The sequence below is a fragment of the Hyperoodon ampullatus genome (genome assembly GCF_949752795.1).
Source record: "Hyperoodon ampullatus genome assembly, chromosome: 3".
Classification (NCBI taxonomy): domain Eukaryota; kingdom Metazoa; phylum Chordata; class Mammalia; order Artiodactyla; family Ziphiidae; genus Hyperoodon; species Hyperoodon ampullatus.
In genome coordinates, this window is record NC_136916.1 from 2983373 (window position 1) to 3002015 (window position 18643).

General features: G+C 38.1%; 1 protein-coding gene across 1 annotated transcript in view; it reads right to left on the reverse strand.

Moving 5' to 3' along the window:
- ZNF438 (zinc finger protein 438) overlaps positions 1-18643 on the reverse strand; it is a 166929-nt gene that overhangs the window by 128708 nt on the left and 19578 nt on the right. Inside the window, exon 2 of the mRNA XM_079698785.1 lies at positions 177-237. The gene's annotated coding sequence lies outside the window, so the exon portion shown is untranslated. The remainder of the gene's footprint in view (positions 1-176; positions 238-18643) is intronic.

An 18643-nucleotide genomic window follows, 5' to 3' on the forward strand; every position in this document is an offset into this window, starting at 1 on the left:
CAGAGAACGTTACATTACATTCATGTAAACATGGTATTTCTACCATTTTCACTGAGGAGAAAAACAGTTAAATCACTGAAGTAAGATATACTTCATCGCCTACTTTGTCAGGAACCTATGAGATCAAATCATTTAATGTTTCAGAAATATCTCTTCAAAAAATGCTTGTCACTTACCTATCTCCCAAGGCTCCAGTAAAGAGTCATAAGATGTATGGTAAATCCTTTTAATTTAATCCTGTAAGAGAATATAAAGTATTATCATAATCATATTCAGATAATCCATTTTTATCAAATATATGTTAACAACTGTATTCCTTTCATTCCCAAATTTTTAAAATTATTGTATGATATTTTCATTAAGATAACAAAAGAACTAATTTAAGGAAGAACAATACCATAAATTTATTCCATGTCTTTAAAAATGTTTAAAAATGAAGGCATGCAAAATTTAATACGTTTTAAGATAAACAGAAAATGTTCTAGAAAGAAGGAAGTGCCACAATGAATAAAACTGACTAATAAGAATGTTTCACATTCTTTTCCATGTGCATAATGCTGTGGAAATTACTAAGTAGTCACAAACAAGTGAATCACATTGAGGGCACAGCCTTTGTGAGGGGAAAACAGTAATCAGGAATTTGGGGTTAGGAGATTTTTGAAAAGACACGTGTCTGGTAAAGCGACCATGTGTGTCAGTTTCACTGAGACAGTCTCAACTTAGGTCCATTGTCACAGTGCCCCCCCCCCCCAATTTATTATTTGTCCTGGATTCTCCACTTTCTAGCGATTTTTTTTTAACGAGAGTGTTATAATAAGCCGGAACATTTACTTCCAGGCTCTGCCCTGATCTTGTTGAGTGCTGTGAGATACACGTGCAGTGAATCCAACTGTCAATTTAACCTGTGGTTAAATGTGAAAGACCTCTCTCTGGATGGGCTATAACTGACACCTCGTTCTCAAAGTCAGCACCCAAACCATGGGCAGAAAAAGGAAGTGCACTTGGACAGGAGAGGCCGAGGGACAGCTAAATCCTGCAGTCTTCGGTGGAGGTGGAAAAAATATTCAATGCTGCTGCCCCAACTATGATTAGCTCAAAGATACCAATTTAAGAAAAGCAGATGAAGATGTTTTATATATTATTCTATAAAGCATGACTTTTCATTTAGATCAAATGACTAGTCTTTAATCTTGCTCAGTTCTGATTACCAAGTATCTTGTTTACATAGTCAAAATTAAGTGACAGCTGTTATTTTGTTGGCTCTATTAGCAGAAGGAATTTACACTTACGTGATGCCAGCTTTCTATCAGTGTCAAGAGATACATTAAATAGAAATCAGTTAATTCCAATAATCGGTTGATAGTTTTCATCCAATTCATGGAATCAAAGTAAAGCTTTTGGAAGTTCATTCTGTACTATGTGATATGCCTGACATTGCTGTAGCTGCTATTTAAACTCAGGAAGTTCAACAACAAAGATGCAATTATAGTCAGTTTTCATTAACCGCAGCAATGAAGTTCTATAAGGTCACCATGAACACTGAATTAGCAAATACCAAAGTACTGCTCTTAAAGGAGAAACAGAGTTAGGTTCCTGGGAGCCTCTGGCTACAACTTCTTCTTCAACTGGTCAAACATAACACTGCGTTACGTGTCTTTCTGTATAAAGACACTATATTTAATATATATTATGGATTCATTAACATTGAACTCACAGGCCATCGCACCAACTCATGCCTGAATAAAGCTTACTTAAGACACGTATTTTCTCTGTAAAATACAACACGTCATGACCTTCCTGCACTTAGGAACAATATACAATATACTACGCCTGGGAGTCACTGTAAACAGTGAAATCACCAACAAGAAGCACAAAAATACAAAGAAAAGTGGCACTACAAAAAGGATACTTGTTTAGAGTTTGAAAGCTGAAAGAAGAAAGCCTTGCTTTACCTCAGCTGGGAACAAGTGTGTTGAGCAATCCAAATTTTCTGTTCCTCTGCATATGGCCCTAAATGACTACAAAAGGACCAAGAATACTGATTTGGGGTTACAAATAAATTTTTGTGAGTAGGGAGAATTCGCAAAATGGAATCTATAAATAATGAGGATAGACTATATTTGATTTTACAGAGATACACAAATACAAACTTTGGTCAAGCACAGAATCATAGAGTAAAAAACAATGGTCTTACTAATTTTAAAAAGTACGGCACAGAAATAATCTTGGACATGGTTGTGATTCACATATTATTCACAACTGTACCACATGAATGGCAAAATATGACCAAAGTAGAAGCAAACGCATCCCACAATTACATCCACCAAAGATGTGACAGTCTAGCAATCACAACTGACAAATATTTAAACACACACACACACACACACACAAACTGTCACTCGTGTGACAAAGATAATGTCGAATAAAAAAAAAATACTCCGGGCCTCCCTGGTGGCGCAGTGGTTGAGAGTCCGCCTGCCGATGCAGGGGATACGGGTTCGTGCCCCGGTCCGGGAGGATCCCATATGCTGCAGAGCTGGGCCCGTGAGCCATGGCCGCTGGGCCTGCGCGTCCGGAGCCTGTGCTCCGCAACGGGAGAGGCCACAACAGTGAGAGGCCCGCGTACCGCAAAAAACAAAAAAAAAAAAAAAAAAAAAAAAAAAAAAAAATACTCCAACATGGCAATACCTGTTCTCTTTTGTTGCTACATATCTTAGAAATCTTTGAGGCTTTTAAGACTCACTTAGTAAAATCATCAATAGCACTGAAATTTTTTCAGCTGAGCACTCTAAATCTTGGCTTCATTTTGTTCTGTCAGTTGGAAATCTTTAATTCAGATTTAATTTATACAGAGAACCAGTTTTTTTACTTAGATAAGTTTATACTTTGTACCAGGATGAAATGGACTTCCAAATGCTTACAATCTAGCAGCATCTAAATTTGGTAAAATGGGGGACTTCCCTGGCGGTCCAGTGGTTAAGACTCCATGCTTCCACTGCAGGGGGCACAGGTTCGATCCCTGGTCAGGCAACTAAGATCCCGCATGCCGTGCAGTGCGGCCAAAAATAAATGAATAAAAATTTAAACAATTAAAAAAAATTTTGGTAAAATGTTCAGAAGACTTCTAAATAAATACAACTTATCTAACAAGCTTTCTCTTGTAAAAATGTCATTGAATAAAGGTACTCTAAATTGAGTAAAAAGACAGTACCTATGAAAATATATGGGCTGGAATATTTTCCTGTTAAACTACTTAAAAAAATCAAAATTTAGAATGACCTCAATTTAGTAGAATTTGCTTTGAACTTACCAGGTACCTTAGTATCTACACAGATATTATATTCTCAAATTTAAAGATTATGATTTACAGCAATTAGTAACTACTGAAAAGAATCAAGTTTCAAGTTTAGTAATCGTAAAATGAAACTTTGAAGACTATAATTTTACAAAACAATACAACTGTGTTTCAAAACTACATTCCTTTCAGAAACATACAGAGACCCAGTACTACAGACAAATTATGACTAAGAAACTAAATAATGTATATGGGCTTCTACTGAGAATTCTATTTATGGTCTTTCTAAAGTTGAAAAAAATCAGTATGAAATAATTTTGTTGTGATGTTTGTTGTGATGTTTTGGGTTTTTTAAAAAATATCAACATGGAAATATGTTAACATTTTTCAGAAATAAACTTATTTTTTAAATACAATAAAAATAAATCTGTTAGTCAACAAATAAAATTATACAATTTTATTATTTTTCAGTAATTCTTATTCTCAAAAGAATCTCAGTTTGGGCAATAAATTAAACGGTTAACCTAACCTTGGTGGTTAAGTTTATGTGTCAACTTGGCTAGACTATGGTGCCCAGCTGTTTGGTCTAACACTAGTCTATGTGTCTCTGTGAGTGTCCCTGTGGATGTGATTAACATTTACAGTCAGTTGACTTTAAAGCAGATTACTCTCCATAATGTGGTGGGCCTCAACCAACAGTTGAAGGCCTTAAGAGCAAAGACTGAACTTTCCCAAGAAAGAAGCAATTCTGCCTCAAGACTGCAACACAGAAACCTGCCTGAGTTTCCAGTCTGCTGGGCTGCCCTGCAAATTCTGGACTCAAGACTACATCATCAACGTTTACCTAAAATTTCCGCCTGCTGGCCTCCTCCACAAATTTCACACTTGCCAGCTCCCACAATCATGTGAACCAGTTCCTTAACATAAAATCTAACTCTCTCTCCCTATCTATCTAGCTAGCTAGTATATCCTATTCTTCTATCTATCTATCTATCCACCCATCTATCTATAGTGCATCCACAAAAGCTGTGATAGCATACATAGATATATCTTCTGTTAGTTGTATTTCTCTGCACAACCTGACTAATATACTAGGCAAGAGAGATTAGGAAGTATCAAGCATCTCCACCCAATGGAAGCTGCTCCCTGATAAGAGCAGAAAATGAAACAGTTTTATTTTAGGAAGTATGCAATTACATCATTAACAGTACCTTTAAAGAAGAATAAAAACCCAGATTTGGGGGCCATGCCTTCCTATACCAGAATGACACCATATAACCCAACAACCCAGCTTTTAGAGAACAAGGTTTTGTCTCTTCCTCCTTTCTAGCAGGGAGTCTGAGAAAGAGAAGGTGCTCTAAAATGTTGCTAAGCAAACATTTCATTTTGCTAAACAAACAATGTCTCAGAAGACACTGCCAATCCTAAATGCTGTAAAGATGGTGAGAGTATAAGCAAAAGTATGCTTTTTAATGTTTTCAGTAGTATTACTGTTGTCATTCTGAGACTATTGCATGTGTAATATGGGATAAAAATAAATGAATAATTATGGGATTTTCTAATTCTATAATCACTTGTGTCTGAAAAACCAGGATTCTTGGCACAGAGAAAAGGAGATATAGAAGGAAGATTCAAATACACTGTAGTCTAGAGTTTTAATTAGAAGCATCAATATGACCTTGTGAGGTATTTTATTTTATCTTAAATATGTACATATATTTCTTAACTCTGATTATAGAAAAGGCCTACAAACAAAGGCCAATCTAGCATCACTGAGCATCCCTTAGAGACCAGAGCTTCTTAGAGAAATGGCTAATTCTAGGACTCAGGAGCCAATCTCAAAAGGCTCCCACTGGCCAAAGATGGAATAATTTGAGCTTCATTAATGCTAATAACTGAAATGGATTAAAACCCATCAAATGTTTAATTCTAAGAGTTCATAATTTTTTTAATAATTGGCCATCTTCAAGAGATGATAGAGAACCAATTAATCGTCTTAAAAACCATTAAATCAAAGAAAAAGCTCAAGAATTTATCCTGCCTTTCCTTTATGAACTGTATGACTGGGTAATACCTAAACTCTTTCAACTATGATAGCACTCTTCAAGCCACATGCATGTCTAATGGTAAAGAGTAAAATTCTAACTGGCTAGGAGGGTATAAGCACAGCCTTTAACCAATGAGTGGCTTATCTGACCATGGGGTAACCCTTGGGTAGTAAAGATAAAAGAAAAAAACAAGAAAATAAATTTGAGTAGAGACATCCAATGTTGTCCACTGGGGGAAACAGCTTTCACACAGTCAGTTCATCCAAGTCACTAATAATATATATAAATAACCAAGCAAACGGTATTAACCCCCATTCCCAAGGTGATCCCTACACAGAGTTGCTACATGTTATTTAAAATGCCCGGTCTTCAACAAATATTGCAAAATGTGCAAAGAAGCAGCAAACCCATTTTCAGGGAAAAAAAGGCAGGCAATACAAACTGATTCTAAAGGGGCCCAGATGTTAGACTTAACAGATACAGACTTCAAATCAGCTATCACAAATAAGTTCACAGAACTAAAGGAAACCATGTATAAAGAATTAGAGAAAAGTATAAGGACAATGTTTCAGCAAATAGAGAATATCAATAAAGATAAGGAAATTACAGGAAAAAAGCAGCAAATAGAAATTTTGGAATTGTACAATAACTGAAAAAGTACAATAACTGAAATGGAAAATTCACTATAGGAGCCCAACAGTAGACATGAGCTGGAAGAAGAAAGAATCAGAGTGCTTGAAGATAAACTGATAGAGATTATATACAATTTGAAGAATAGAGAGAAAAAAAGAATGAAGAAACACGAACAGAGCACCAGGTGGCGCAGCGGTTGAGAGTCCGCCTGCTGATGCAGGGACACGGGTTCGTGCCCCAGTCCGGGAAGATCCCACATGCCGCGGAGCGCCTGGGCCCGTGAGCCACGGCCGCTGAGCCTGCGTGTCCAGAGCCTGTGCTCCGCAACGGGGAGAGGCCACAACAGTGAGAGGCCCGCGAACCGCAAAAAAAAAAAAACAAAAAGGGCAAGTTGGGGCTTCCCTGGTGGCACAGTGGTTGGGAGTCCACCTGCCGATGCAGGGGACACGGGTTCGTGCCCCGGTCCGGGAAGATCCCACATGCCGCGGAGCGGCTGGGCCCGTGAGCCATGGCCGCTGAGCCTGCGTGTCCGGAGCCTGTGCTCTGCAACGGGAGAGGCCACAGCAGTGAGAGGCCCGTGTACCGAAAAAAAACAAAAAAGAAATAAAATGAACAGAGCACCGCAGAAAAAGAGAAAGGCACAGAACGAAGACATACATAACGGCTGAAATCTTCCCAAATTTGATGAAAAACATCAGTAATCTACACATCTAAGAAGTTCAACCAACTCCAAACCAGGTACATATAAAGAGATCTACACCCAGACAAAATATAATCAAAATGTTCAGAAACAAAGAAAAAAGTCTTGAAATCAGCAAGAGAAAAATGACTCGTCACATACAAGGAACCCCAATAAGACTGACAGCTGACGTCTCATCAGAAGCAGAGGAAACTAGGATGCAGTAGGACTGAAGATTCAAAACGCTGAAGATAAAAAACTGAATTAAGAATCTTACGTCCAGCAGAACTATCTTTCAACCACGAAGGTGGAACCAAGACATTCCCAGAAAAACAAAAACTGAGAGAATTTGTTGCTAGGAGATCTGCTTTATAAGAAATACTGAAAAGAGTTCTTCAGGTTGAAAGCAAATGACACCAAACAGTAGTTTGAATGCACACAAAAAACAGACTGCCAATAATTATGTACATAATTATAAAAGAGACTACAATTGCATATTTCTCCCCCTTCTCTTAACTGATTTAAAGAGCAATTTAATGAAACAGTATGCATACAAGTGTATTGTTGGGCTAGTAACAACATGTAATATTTTATATATTTGATGATAGTAACACAGAGGAAGCAGATGAGAGCAAACCTGCCTTGTGCTGGAGTAGGGAAATAACACCAGATGGTAACTCAGACCCACAGAATATATAAGGTGGATGAAAAGTAGAAAAGTTAATATAACTAATCCATAAATATGCACCTGCTCTCCTTTCTTCTCTCAGCTTCTTTAAAAGACTTACATAAAGGAAAAACTATAATAATATGTTGTTGGGTTTCTACAATATATAGACGTAATATGGATAACAGTAGTAGCAAAAAAAAAGGAGAGAGAAATAGAGCTATACAGGAGAGGAGTTTCTTAATTTTGCTGAAAGTAGGTAAAAATCAGAAGTAGATTCTCTTAAGCTAAGAGCTATATTGTAAGCCCTAGAGCAAACACTAAGAAACTAATTCAAAATGTATAATTTAAAAATTATTAAAGGAGTTAAGATACCACACTGGAAGAGATTCACTTATTTCAAAAGAGGACAGTTAAAAAAAAGAACAAAAGAAGGCATAAGACCTATGGAAAACAAAAAGTAAAATGGCAGGTGTAAATCCAACCATATCAATAATATTAAATGTGAATAGACTAAACAATCCAATCAAAAGGTGGAGATTATCAGATTGTATTTTTAAAAACCCAACTATATACTATATACTGTCTACAGGAGACAGTAGGTTCAATGATACAAATAGGTTGAAAGTAAAAGGATAGAAAGTGACACACTATGAAACAGCAAGTATAAGAAAATCAACCAAAATAGGCGGTAAAGCTACAAGAACAACAGAGGAAGAAGAATTGAAAGAATAAATAAACAATTCAACAATGATAATAGACTTCTTATCCCCTTTCAATACTAGATGGAAAAACCAGGAAAAAAAACAACAGGGCAATAGAAGATTGGAATAAAAGTGTAAGCCAACTAGACCTGCCAGACATCTATACAACACTCGACCCAACAACACAAGGCCGTCTTCTCAAGTGCACATGAAACATTCTCTAAAAGAGACCATATTCTAGGCCACAAACAATCCTCAAGAATTTAAAGTGATTAAAACCATGTGACTAAAATCCATTCCACAATGGAATGCAATCAGAAATCAGTAACAGAAGGAAATTTTGGAAATTCACAAACACATGGAAATAAAACAATACACTTGTAAGTAGCCAATGAAACAAAGAAGAAATCATAAAGGAAATTAGAAAATACCTTGAGATGAATGAAAACTAAAATATAACATCCCAAATCTATGGGATGTAGCTAAAGAAAGCAGTGCTTAGAGGAAAATTTATAGCTGTAAATGCCTATATTATAAAAGAAGAAAGATCTCAAATCAATAACCTAAACTTCCATCTTAAGAACCAAGAAAAAAGAGCAATCTAAACCTAAGCAAGCAGCAAGAAAGAAACAATAAAGATTAAAATGCAAACAAATGAAATAAAGAATAGAAAAACATGAAAGACAATCAATGAAAACAAAAATTGTTTCTTTGAAAAGATCCCCAAAATTGACAACCCTTTGTTATAGTGACCAAGGAAAAAAGAGGGGACACAAAAATTACAAATGAATAAAAGGACATTATACAGAAATAAAAAGTATTATAAAGGAATACTATGAACATCTGTACAACAACAAAGTGGATAACTTGGAGGAAAAGAACAAATTCCTAGAAAAACACAAACTACTAAAACTGAAGAAAAAACGGAATATCTAAAAAGGCTTATAGCAAGAGATTGAACTGGTGATTAAAAACACTTCCAACAGATATAAGTGCAGACTCAAAGGACTTCACTGGTAAATTCGACCAAACATTTAAATGAGAATTAATACCAATCTTTGACAAACTCTTCCCCAAAACAGAAAGAAAAAAAAAAAAAAGGAGATAATACTTCTATGGGGCCAGGGGCCAGCAATACTCTGATATCAAAGCCAGACAAAGATATCATGAGATATCTACAGACCAATATTCTTTATAGCTATTGATGCAAAAATCTTCCACAAAATATTAGCAAACCAAATTAATAAAATAAAAGCCACATGATCATATCAATTGAGAAAAGGCATTTTCCAAAATCCAACAGTCTTGTCATAAAACTCATTCAACAAACCAGGAATAGAAAGGAACTTCCTAAACCAGACAAAGGGCAACCACACACAAAAAAATCACAGCTAATGTTATACTTAATGGTGAAAGACTGAATGGATCACTCCTAAAATTAGGAACAAGAATACAATGTTCTATTTCTTACCATTTCTACTCAACATTTCACTGCAGGTGTAACTAACCATTGTAATTAGGTAAGAAAAAAAACCAAGCAAACAAAATCAGCATCCAGAAAGGAATAAGTATAACTATCTCTATTCATAGATGATATGAATTTGTAGCAAATCCTAAGGAACCAACTAAAAAAAAAAAAAACCATTAAACACAAATAACCAGGTTCAACAAGGTTGCAGGATATAAGATTAACATACAAATTCAATCTATTTCTATACAACAGCAATGACCAACCCAAACATAAAAGAATGAAATTAAGAAAAGAGCTGCATTTACAATCACATCAAAAAGAATAAAATACTCAGGAATATATTCAATATTTAACAAAAATAGTACAGGACTCACTCACTGGAAACTACAAAACGTTGGAAAATATTAAAGACAAAACATGCTACATTCATGGGTTGTTAAGACTTAATATTGTTAGGATATCAATACTCCTCTTATTGGTCTACATATTCAGCACAATTACTATTATGATCCAAGCTGCCTTTTCTGCAGAAATTAAAAAACATCCTAAAACTCATTCAGATATGCAAGGAACCCAGAATAGCCAAACAATCTTTAAAAAGGAGAACAGAGTTGGAAGATTCACATATCCCAATTTCAAAACTTACTATATAGTTGCAGTGATCAACACATTATGGTACTGACATAAAGACAAACATGTAAAACAATGGAAGTGAATTAAGAGTTCAGAAATAAACTCTTACATTTATAATCAATTGTGACAGAGTGCCATCCAAAACAATTTAATTGACAAAGTACAGTCTTTTCAACAAATGGTGCAGGGACATCTGAATGTCCAAATGCAAAAAAAATAAAGTTGGACCTTTTCTTACATAAAAATTAACTAAAAATGGATCAGAGACTTCAATGTAAGTGCTAAAACTATAAAACTCTTAGAGGAAAACAGAGCAGTAAATCTTTATGGTCTTGGATTAGGCAATGGTTTGTTAAATATGATACCAAAAGCACAAGTGACAAAAGATAAAATAGATAAATTGGGATCCATCTAAATTAAAATATTTTGTACTGCAAATGATACTATAAAGAAAGTGGGGGAGGGCTTCCCTGGTGGCGCAGGGGTTGAGAATCCACCTGCTGATGCAGGGGACACGGGTTCGTGCCCCAGTTCGGGAAGATCCCACAGGCCGCGGAGCAGCTGGGCCCGTGAGCCATGGCAGCTGAGCCTGTGCGTCTGGAGCCTGTGCTCCGCAACGGGAGAGGCCACAGCGGTGAGAGGCCCGCGTACCACACACACAAAAAAAAAAACAACAAAAGAAAGTGGGGGAAAAGACACAGAATGGGAGTAAATAATTGTAAATCATATATCTGAAAAGGGACTGGTATCAGTCATAAAGAACTTTTGTAAGTCTTTAACAAAAAAGTAAACAATTATATAATCAAAATTATCATTATTTTATAACTATAATTTAAATTTTTTAAATGAGCAAAGGATTTGAATAGATGTTTCTCCAAAGAACATTTACAAATGGCTAATAAACACATTAAGAAGATGCTCAACGCCATTTGCCACTGGGGAAATGCACATGAAAAACATAATACAGGGACTTCCCTGGTGGCGCAGTGGTTAAGAATCCACCTGCCAATGCAGGGGACACAGGTTTAAGCCCTGGTCTGGGAAGATCCCACATGCCGTGCAGCAACTAAGCCCATGCGCCACAACAACTGAGCCTGCGCTCAAGAGCCCGCATGCTACAACTACTGAACCCTAGAGCCTAGAGCCCGTGCTCCGCAACAAGAGAAGCCACCGCAATGAGAAGCCTGCGCACCACAACGAAGAGTAGCCCCCACTCGCAGCAACTAGAGAAAGCCCGTGCACAGCAACAAAGACCCAACAATAAATATCTTTTTTTAAACAATAAATAATTTTTAATTAAATTTTTTTAATTAAAAAAATTTTTTTAATTAAATTTTTTTTTAAAATTAAAATTAAAAAAAAGAAAACCATAATACATTTACAGTCAATTAGATACTCAATGAGATACTACTTTATACCCTTTAAGATGGATATAATGAAAAAGAGATAATAACAAATATTGATGAAGATATGGAGAAACCGGAACCCTCTAATTGCTGTTGGTTATGCAAAATGGTGTAGCCTCTGTTTTTCCAACAGTTCGGCAGTTCCTCAAAAGGATAAACCATAGAGTACCACTTGACCCGGCAATTCCCACTACTAACTATATATTCAAGGGAAATGAAAGCATACATCCACACAAAAACTTGTATGTAAATGCTCATAACAGCATTATTCATAATAGCCACTAAGTGCAAACAACCCAAACGTCCATCAGCTGATCAATGGATAAACAAAATGTGGCATATCCGTACAAGGGGATAGTCTTCAGCAACAAAAAGGAATAAAATACTAATATATGCTATGCCATGGATGAACCTCAAAAGTGTTACACTAAGTGAAAGAAGTCAGACACAAAAGACCACATGTTGTGTGACTTGATTTACATGAAAAGTCAGAATAAGCAAGCTATAGAGACAGAAAATAGATTAATGGTTGCCAGGGCTGGGGTGACTGGGAGGATGGGGAGGAGGAATGACTGCTAAGGGGTATATGTTTTTTTCTGGTGTGACAAAAATGTTCTAAAACCTAGACTGTGGTGATGGTTGTACCATTCTGAGAAGACACTAAAACCACTGAATTGTATACTTTAAATGGATTAATTTTACAGCATGGAAATTGTATCTGAATAAAAATGTTTTTACTTTGGTTAAAACCAAACTATAGTGTTGAAGGAAACAAACTGGATCCATAAATTATAAAAAGAAAAATGCAAGTGATTACTATGAAGATTTGGGATGATGCTTACTTATGAGAGAAGAGAGGGTTGTGATTGACACAGGACACAAGGAAGAATTTCAAGGGTGACTCATGAAGTTCTAATTCTTGACCTGGGTGCTACTGGCATTGTAATAATTCATTAAATCATATATCTGGTTTGGGTGATTTTCATACCTTTGTTTTATTTTATAATAAAAACACTTTTTAAGGGACATTTTTGGATTTTTTTAAAAAACAGGAATTTGAGGGGCTTCCCTGGTGGCGCAGTGGTTGAGAGTCTGCCTGTTGATCCAGGGGACACGGGTTCGTGCCCTGGTCCGGGAGGATCCCACATGCCGCGGAGCAACTAAGCCCGTGAGCCATGGCCGCTGAGCCTGTGTGTCTGGAGCCTGTGCTCCACAACGGGAGAGGCCACGACAGTGAGAGGCCCATGTACCGCAAAAAAAAAAAAAACAACAGGAATTTGAGGTTATATGCTAATCATCTGACTAAATTATTGTCAATATAATAATGAAATATCCTATATTTTCACTGTCCCATACAGTTACTGAGCACTTGAAATGTGGCCAGCACGACTGAGGAACTGAATTTTTAATTGATTTTAATTCTAACAAATTTAAATTCAAATTTAAATAACCACACGTGGCTGGAGGTTATCACATGGACAATGCAGGCTTGGAACATACAACTACTATAAAATTTTTGGCAGATATGTATTTTTCAAGAACAATGGATGAATAAGCTAACCTTTAAAATTCTAAAATAAAATTTACATATCGCAAAGATGGCAGCTTTGCGACAACCGTAATTTAAGTTTGCATAAACTTCTCAAAGAACAACCAAATAAACAAATATGTCTACATCTATATATAGATATAAATATAGATATAGACATAGGTATATACGGTATATGTTATATAACATTGGAATCGGATGTTCGTATCTCCAAATTTCGCAGTCATATCTCCAAATTTCATCCAAATCATCAAGGAAATGAAAATGGCCACCTAGTCTGAATATCACTGAAGTGATTTGTACAATACATCACCAACTCCCATCCCTGCCCTGTCACAGACTCCAAGAAATACCAATTCCTCCAGAATCTTGAACAAATCCAACTAGATGTAAAGCCTAGTGTTTTTGTCACCCTCCAATTTGTTCCCCAGATTGGGCCCTCAGTTCTCCAGATTGGGTTTTATGACTAGTTTCTATCACTAAAAATGGTCCTTAGCATTCAATCACTCAACAAACAATGACTAATTATGTTAGGAACTATATTAAGAAACAGATGAAAAGTACAGTCTTTGTCCTGAAAGAAATTAGAGTCTAGAGGAGGATAAGCACCAAATAAACCTCCAGAATTGAGCAGTGTGTTTAAGAGCTAAATGAGTACAATTTACATACCTCCATGGCTGTACCGAAAAGGGGCATCTAACTCCCAGGGACAGAAAAGGGACCAGGGAAGCAGGGTGATAGTAGAGGCGTCCCTGAGCTAAGTCCTGGAAGATAAGCAGCGAAGGGAGAAAGAGAAGTGTTTCAGTCAAAGAGAAAGCATGCAAAGGCTCAAAAGCTCAAGAGAACTCAGAATCATGGCAGGTTCAGGTACTAACGCCCAGGAGAAGTACAGACGTGAGAGAAGCAAACACTAGCCAGGCAGGCAGAGACCCAGGTCTGAAGCCCTCTGCTGGCATGGGAGGGAGTCTGGATTTTATCTGGAAGGTGTAGGAGGCCAAAGGATTTTGAGCTCAGGAATAATGTGATTAGACCTGCATTAAAAAAAAAAAAAAAAATCACTCTGCAACAGTATGAAGTATAAGTAAGAGAAAGTCTGAGATTGGAGACAGGACAAGCACTTTTAAAGAGCATTACAGCAATATGGGTGAAAAGATACGGCTCAAACTAAAGCAGAGACAATAAGGATGGAGACGAAATGATGCACTGGAGGGACATTTAGAGTCTGGAACATAAACCGACTGTACATGGGGGTAAAGGAAGAATAAAGAATCATGGTGAGTTCCAGGTTTCTTACATGAGAAAAAGGACGCTGCCATTCATCAATTAAAAAAAAAAATACAAAAGGAACAAGTGCAGGTTTGAGAGTAATTCTGAGTTCTGAAACTCAGAAAGTGGTAGTAAAATCAATAACATCAAATGTCCGCAGAGACGTTGAGTCAGCTCAGCTCTACAAGCCCCGGCTCAGACTTACTGATTTAGAAGCTCTGGGGATGGAACCCAGGTATTTTCATCACCCTCCAAATGATTCTGGTGTACGCGCTAAACCTGGAGAAGCGCTGGTCTTGCAAAACACTAGCGGTAATACTGGCAAAGGCCCAGGCAACTGGGTGGGCACCTATGACAGAAGGGGAGGTTTCCTATCAGGGGCAGCAGAATCCAGGTTACAGGAGATCTATGGAATAAACCGGAGGAAAAGAAATGGAGACAGCACGCATAGACCCTTCTTTCAATAAGCTTGAAGAGAAAGAGGAGACAGACTAAAAATAAAGATGAGAAAACATGATGAACAGAATAAAGTCCTCCAAGTGCAAAACAGGATTCAGAGCCCAGGCAGAGGAGCTAGTCTTGGAAGGGATGGTGGACACGAGTGGCTGGCCTCACCAGTCCGCTCTCCATCCTGGATACCAGAATCCTAAGTTTGTTCTTCTCTGAGAGGAGGGCTGGAGGGCCATGAATCTTGAGTAGCCAAAGCCAGTCACTGGACTTCTCTATCTCTTGCCACTGACTGGTTTAGAAATGGGATGTATCATGTAAATTTGGCTAGTGAAGTCAAGTCTTCTGGGAGGCTTCTTCTTTTTCTCTCTGAAAAGAAAGATGCTATGGCTTGAATATTTGTGCCCCCCCAAAACCCTATGTAAAGCCTTAATCCCCAATGTGATGGTATCTGGAGGTGAGGTCTTTGGAGGCTATTAGGGTTAGATTAGTTTAGGAGCTTGGAGCCCCAAAATGGGATTAGCGTCCTTATAATATAGGAGACTAGAGCTCTCTCTCTCCGCCGTGTGAGGAAACAGGAAAAAGATAGTTGTCTGCAAGCTCATGAAGAATCAAATCTTCAGGCACCTTGATCTTGGGCTTCCCAGACTCCAGAACTGTGAGAAATAAAATGTCTGTTGCTGAAGCCACCCAGTATATAGCATTTTGTTATAGCAGCCCGAACCAAGACAAGAGACACCTCTTCTTACAGTCTTGGGTGCTTTGATATGAGGATGTCAATCTTGGAGCTAAAGCTGCCTGCCATCTTGAGACCAGGAAGGGACAAGCTTGAGGACAAAAGCTAACTTATCATGATAGCAGGACAGAAAGACAGAAAGATCCCAAGAGCCTAATGACAGCAGTTAGCTGCTACATGAACCAACTATAAAACCATCTTTCTTCCAGATTTCTAGTTATATGAGATCATTAAATTTACTTATTATTTAAGTTGTTCACAGTTGAGTCTTCAGTTATTTGTCAGCTGAAAGCATTCTAACTAATACAGAAAGAAAGATTTTCACAAGATGGGTGTGGATGAAATTAACTTGGCCTACTGGAGACCTGGGAATTTGAAGGAGTTTCAGCTTTAAGTTCCACTTATTAAACAAAATGAAGCTCATGTAGTTCTATTTTATAAAGAGACTGGCCTTAACAGTTCTTTTCTGCTTAAAAAAAAAATCTAGTATTTCTAATGATGACAGTAGCTAGTAATGAAGACAATGATGATGATAATTATGATGGTGCTAAGTAAGCTAAGCTCATGGTTATTAAAGTATTTTTGAAAGACAGGTATTTTATCAGTGTACTGTTTACCTTCAGCATTCCGTTTGACTTCAATAGTGAAACCCTACCAATCTCTCTTACTTTCTGTTTACAATTTGCATGTCAGTTTTATTTTCCATACTTTCATAGTACACAACACTACACCACAATATAGTTTATGGAGTAATCCTTAACTTTAAAGAACAAACACTCTGAAAACAGAACAACTTGTAAAAAGATTTCTATCTTTATTTCCACATATTTTCTAAACCTGTTCCTCCATCTGTGGAATGATTCCTTTGATTCCTATCAGAGGGTGGAAAATCAACACTGTAGCCACACAGATAAATACCAGAGAAAGCACAATTGGAGCACAAATAACAAAAGGCACTAGAGTTGTATGCCTATCCAAGCAGTCCCCAAATGGTGAAAAAAAATTTTTTTTTGGAAGTTAAATTGTAAGTTTTGAAGCCCAAAACATTTTCCTACAGAAACAATGTTACTATGAGTCATTCCATTACTAGGCCAGTCCATAAAAGCCTTATGAAACCATATGCATAGGACTATTGTTTGAACTACCCCCAGGCAGAATAATACTTTTTCCTTTGGAAAGTACATCGTTTTCTCCCTCCACCCTCCACCAGGTCCCAGGGGGAAAGGGCCTCATCATGGACTCTGTTCCCTTCTCCAGCCTCATCCCTCACAACTCTCCCTCCCCACACTCTGTGGTCCAGCCATACCACCCTCCTTCAACCTGCAGGGCCTTCTCCCCTCCAAGTCGTTGCTGTCATGCCCTTCCCGTCCTCTTCGTGGTCACCTCCGCTCGGACTTCACCGGTCTCGGTTTAAATGCTGCTTCCACAGGAAAGCTGTCCCTTGTCCCCATACTGAGTCGTGTGGCCCTGCCACACTTCCCCACCACAGTATGCATCGCACTGCATGGAACCCACTTCGCCAATCTCCCCTATAATCTCTGCCGTGTTGGGGATACATTCTATTTGTTATCTTAAGCCCAGAGATCAGAAGAGTGGCTGGCATTTGAAGATGTTTAATACATATTTGTTTGTATGAATGAATTTTCCTGAGAAGGTACTCCAATGCTTTTTAAACTTGATCTATGGAATACTTAACCTGATCTATGGTCATTACCAAGGACTCAAGGGGTTTTCCAAAGAAGACTTCTCCACTTCTGAATTTATACCTACAGCTTGTTCACATGCAGGAGGCTCACCTATCCAATTTCCTCCACACTGCTGGTTTATAAAGTGACTTAAATGGAACATTAAAATTCTCGCAAGCAGGAATAAGCATATTTTCTAATAATACCTTTATCTCTTTCTTGCAGGTAGTGTCATTCATTCTCGTGGCTTTTACTTACTATAACTGATGAAGTGCTGATTCCCAAATTTGTATCTCTAGGCCTGATTTTCTCTTGAGTTGAAGATCCAAGGGTCCAGCTATCTATAATTTTCAACCTGAACGTCCCACAAGGACTTCACTCCATCTCCCAGGGCCTCCCCGCCCTTTCTTTTCTCCTGTGTTTCCCATTTCTGATATAGACATTATCATCTAGGCACTGGAGCCTGAAACTCAAGTTATCTCACCCTTGCTACTTAAAGACTGGTCCACGGACAACGGTGCGGCTCACCTCCTGGAATCCCAGAGTCTCTGGCACCACCCCAGACCTGCTGAATCAGGAGCTACCTTTAAACAAAATCCCCAGGTGATTCATATGCACACTAAAATTTAAGAAACATCGATCTACAATTCCTCGTCCTCCCTACCCCTACACATCAACTCTGTCACTAAGACTACACAGGAAACTGTCCCAAATATGCACCTTGCCACCCATTTCTGTCATCACTGCCTTGATGTAAGCCACCCCCTCTTGTCTGGGACACGGCAGTGGCCTCTTAGCCCATCTCATTCCTCTAACCATTGGCTCTCAGCCAGAATTTCAGAAGAGACATTCAGCTGTACAGCTATGAATTTTGAGAGAGACCATGTGGTTGAACAGCTTCTGTGCGCCAGGCTCTGAGGCACAATCGCCCACCCCTAACTTCAGGAACCCCCCAGACAGGTGGCAGGGGTTGACTCATACACCCAAGACCACAGCATGGTACTGAGTCAACTCAGAGGGTGGCTCAGCAGCAGCACTGGGTCGGGTGGGACACCCTGCTCCTAGCCGGTTGCTGCTCTCGAGAGAAGACAGAGGCCAGGAGGAAGAGGTGAAAGATGCAGTTTGGACGAGGCAGAAGAGTCATATGTCATGTTGAGACAAAGGCAGTGGCTGGGGGTAGCTACAGCATAAGAAACAGAAATCAGAAAATGGCCCCAATCCCTTAAAACCTTGCTGGAATCGGGAATTATCTTAATTTCCAGTACTTCTGAGAGAATAGAAGGGGTAACCCAAGGCTGATTTAAAATGCACTTCTTTGATACCCATTTTTATTACTAATTGTATTCCTTACCTGCTAAAATTCTCTGTCCACCTATGTTCTAAATCTTGACAGTTTTTTCCTCATTAATTTGCGAGAAGTCCTC